This window comes from Micromys minutus (genome assembly GCF_963924665.1).
Source record: "Micromys minutus genome assembly, chromosome: 25".
Classification (NCBI taxonomy): domain Eukaryota; kingdom Metazoa; phylum Chordata; class Mammalia; order Rodentia; family Muridae; genus Micromys; species Micromys minutus.
Genome location: NC_137960.1, coordinates 43,073,426 through 43,078,036, shown reverse-complemented (window position 1 = coordinate 43,078,036; position 4,611 = coordinate 43,073,426). Strand labels below are relative to the sequence as shown.

At 41.1% G+C, this 4,611-nt stretch overlaps 1 pseudogene across 1 annotated transcript; it reads left to right on the top strand.

Moving 5' to 3' along the window:
- Positions 1-209: 209 nt before the first annotated feature.
- Positions 210-1,035, top strand: LOC308437158 (RNA transcription, translation and transport factor protein-like; annotated as a pseudogene). Its single transcript has one exon. The product of its transcript is annotated as an RNA transcription, translation and transport factor protein-like (transcript).
- The last annotated feature ends 3,576 nt before the right edge of the window (positions 1,036-4,611 follow it).

The following is a 4,611-nucleotide window of genomic DNA, read 5'->3' as shown; positions in this document are numbered from 1 at the left end:
GTTTTCCTATAGTGTCCTCCTCTGTGGTAGAAAGAACGTCTGACTGGACCTCAAGACCAATGAAATCGACAATGCCAATTACTGTCAGCAACGATGGAAGCTGATCAAAGCTGGTCATCCCAGAGCTTGTGAGTGTCCATTCCTGGGCATGATAACAGCAAACACTCTGGCGGGATGGAAGTATAGGACATCCGGTATAGGGAAGGCAAATGGTACTTGCGTCGCCAGTGCCTGCCTCGCCAGTCCTCACCTCGCTTCTCGAGCTGTCTCCGTGGAGGCCCAGGCGGCCAGCGAGAACAGTGAGGACCAAATTCCGAAGCAAGCTCACGGCTCTGGATCACCACATCCCTGCAAGCTTCAACTGCAAAGATGACACAGAATTTAGAAACTTTATCGTTTGGCTTGGAGACCAGAAAATCAGACACTACAAGACCGAAGACAGAGGTAACTTGAGAAATATCCACAGCAGTGACTGGCTCAAGTTCTTTGAAAAGTATCTCAGAGATGATAACTGTCCTTTCAAGATTCAGGATCGGCAAGAAGTAGTTGACTGGCTTCTTGGGTTAGCTATGAGACTTGAATGTGAAGATAACGCTGAAAAATACAAGGACTTAGTACTTGATAAGAGGAAAAATACTGACAAGGCGGTTAAAAGTACAGAGCCATTGATCAACTTGGATGTAAAAATAATCTTGATTTTAAGGCCGGTGTCCTGGCTGTGGCTAACCTTAAGATTCAGCATCATGATGACTACTTGGTAATGCTTAAGGCAATTCACATTTTGGTTTAGGAACATCTAACACAGGATGCAGTTGCTAAAGCAAGTCAAACAAAGGAGGGCTTACCTGTTCCTTTGGACAAACATATTCTTGGAGTTGACACAGGTATGCAGTTCTTAATAAAGCTGCTCAGATCCTGTGGTTGCTGCACAGAGAAGAGCTCAGAGAGCTACAGACAAAACTTAATGAAGCCACAGTTCAGGCCATCATTGCTGATCCAAAGACAGAGCACAGACTGGAGAAAGTCGGAACTTGAGCACGAGGTGTCAGCTTGTCGCGGGCTTAGGGATGGGAACCATCACACCAGCCTGTGCTTGGGAATCTCATGTCACACTTTCAAAGTCGGACTCCCTGGAGATTGTCCATGTTCTAGAGATTTACCACCGTGGCTTTGGTTCGGTCATAAAGTTGGGAAGTAAAAGCCTTTTAAAAATGATGTCTTAATGGCACATTGCTGTTGGTGCTGTGAAACAGGAATGGTCTCGTTGGGAGTTTGCATGGAATGACATCGGAGGTTTTGAAACTATTAAGTTACTCATGCCCTCCCTATCCTATTGTAGGCTTTCACGTCATGGAAATAACTGTGAGGTATCAAATGGTTTACATGGTCTTTGTAGAACTGGTATGACCTCAAAGGATGGACCGGCTAAAGGTGAGCAATAGGAGATTAAGTAGAGTCTACCCATCCATATGTTTGGATATTTTACCTTAATGTTTCATCAACATGAAAGACCTCCATTATGTGTTTACAATAAAATCAGGTCCCATAGCTGTCTAAGTTCCCAGAGATTTATTGCAGCCCCCGGGTCAGAAGGCTATAAAACAAACTGATAACACAGGCTTTCCTGAGTTGGGTAGTTGCTCGTGATTTTGCTGATTCCTTTGAGGATTTCTGTAATTCCACATTTATAAATGTCTACAGTAAGCATGTTCTGTTTCTATAGTCAGAGGAATATTATTTTAAAAATCATGCTCGAAATCAGTAAGTCAAAAGTAGAGGTTACTTTTTTTGTAGGAAAGACAGCAAGTTTGTTTGTTTGTTTGTTTGTTTGTTTGTTTGTTTTTTGATAGCATCCAACAGACCAGAAAAGAGCCCACCATTTATTTTTGCCTCTTATTTTAAATACAATTTACATGTTATCTTTTTCTTAATATCTTAGATTCAATGGTTTTTATCATTGGTCAGAATTTTACCTCCCTTACCTTGATACATCTTTACAATGAAATGACCCTGGAGAATTTGTTTTTCATAAATACAAACAGCTCTGAGTTCCATTCCAAAAGCCAGTAAAATTGTACTTTTTCAAGTCAACCTGTCTGTGACATACTTGGGTGTAATGACTAAAAGCAGATGTGCTCAGCCTTACACAAATATTGGCTAAGGCCACTGGAAAACATGGATATCTACACTATAAATCATTACAGTTGCAAAGTCACACTTATGAAGCAACAATAAAAACAATTTTGTGGTTGGGGTTCAACATGATGAACTCCTAATGGGTCACAACCTTAAGAAGGTTGAGAATAACCACCTTAGAAAAATAGTTTAATGACACAAGGATACATTATAAATGACAGCCACTCGTCCTGCGACATTTGTGAGACAGACAGAGAGACGGACGAGAAAATAGTCATGCAACATGCAGAGGTACTTACTGAGAGGAAATTGCCCAGGTCACGCTCCACAAGGTAAGAATTTACACAAGCACCTTCAGTAAGAAAAAAATCTAAATAAACCACAATACATTTTTTCCAATTAAAAATAGAAGTTACTGCATGTGGGAAAGGTCGGAATGGAAAAAACAAACAAACAAACAAATTAGCAAAGGTCGGAATGGAAAAAACAAACAAACAAACAAATTAGCAAAGGTCGGAATGGAAAAAACAAACAAACAAATTAGCAATTAGAGATATAACACTTCAACTTTCAATATATGATTAAGAAAGTAATATGAGGTTTGGAATATAACTGTGGCAAGAAGGTGAAATCAAAGACAAGAGATTTAATGGGCTCAGGTGAATTGGGGTGATTAATCAGGAATGGCTCCCATCCAGAGTTCTGGGAAACAGCACACAAAAGACATGAAGGTCTTTTCAAAGGATCTGTGAAATAAACAACATCCGAAAGTGAGGACTTCAAGCCACAGCAGAGGCACAGGGCACACCTTCAGTAAGCTACTGCAAGTTGCTTTGTGTGCTCCCAAGCAAAGAAGGCAGCCAGAGAGCCAGAGAGCACACATGAAAATACAAACAAAATACAATAAAATGAGGAGCAGTGGGGTCGTTTTAGTACAGTTAGAAGCAAAAGGCAGGGGCAATGTTTTTATTTTGAAGATTTCTAACGGTATTATTGTAACTTGGATTATCAGTCATATTAAGGTGATGGAAAACGTCTTATTTCAGTGACTGACTGAAGGCATCTGAGGATTATATTCCTTATCATGTAGTTGCCCATTTCAAGGGAGGACTGAGGAGAGCTCTGAGACTCTTAGTCATTAAAGGACACAGGCTGATAGAGATCCAGCAAGTACAATTCATGCCTTCTGAAGAAGATGCATGTGGAAATCCAGTTGGCATAAATAGAAGACCATCTGCCTGCTTCTCTGGTATGTGATTTTGACTACCGATTTTTCTCCCTTCCCCTTTCCCTCTTCTCAGGGTTTTAATATGCAGCCTGCCCTGGCCTTGAACCCCTGGTCCTCCCTCCTCAGCCTCCTCAGTGCTCCCACCTCAGGTGTGTCTTGCTACTCCCAGCAACAGGTCTTTTCACATCCCTGTTGTAGAGAACCAATCGCATGTGCCTTCCTGGACAAAAGGCACCTGGAGGCAAAAGTCAGAGTAGACACATGTGTGACAAATTCATGTAATGGAAAAGAGAGCCACTCAGAGAGTTGTTTCCTCAAAGTAAGAAATTTAAAGTGTGTGAAGACATAGAAGAACAGCTCGTGAGGAATGTGGCAGGAGGTGTCTCCCTGTGATAGTTATTAACGGTGCAACAGGACAGAAAGAACTATTTTTAGATTAGAGTGTGTATGTGAGCTATTTGTGTGTGTTTGTGTGCATGCACGCATAAACATGTGAACACTTATATAAGAGTATAGGAAAGATACGGAAAAAATATAAAATTGATAATTATGTGATGCATTTGGCCAGGTGGTCAGCAGCATAGTGGGTCCAGGGATACAGCTCAGAACAATTGCCTGACATGCGTACGGTGGTCCACAGTTCAATCTCCCTGCAACAAACACACACACACACACACACACACACACACACATACACACACACACACACATACAGAGAGAGACAGAGACAGAGAGAGAGAGACAGAGACAGAGATAAAGACACAGAGAGAACTATTTCATATATGTATTATATTAAAATTTCTAAGAAATGTCAGAATTCTAAGCAAAGGAAAAATTTCTATGTTGATTAATTTTAAGAAATACTGAAAGCTTTACAGCAATGGAAACATTCCTATTATGCAACAACTCATCCATAAATGTTGGCTCTACAGTAGTAACAAAATGCTGTGAATCAGGATTTACAATCAGAAAGTGCTGCACTGGGAAGTGAATGGGGATGGGACTCAAAAGTTCAATGATATATGCCTAGTGTCTTGCACGCATGTCTGTGCTCCACTGTGGTACTGCCCCAGCAGGCCAGCAAACAGAACTGGATTTCCTGGAACTGGAGTTACAGATGGTTGTGAGCCACCAAGTTGGCTGAGAGTTAAATCCCGGTCTTCTGGGAGAACAACCAGTGCTTTTAACCAATGAACTATCACTCTATCCCTGGCTTAATGCACTATTTCTATACTTGGAAATCAATA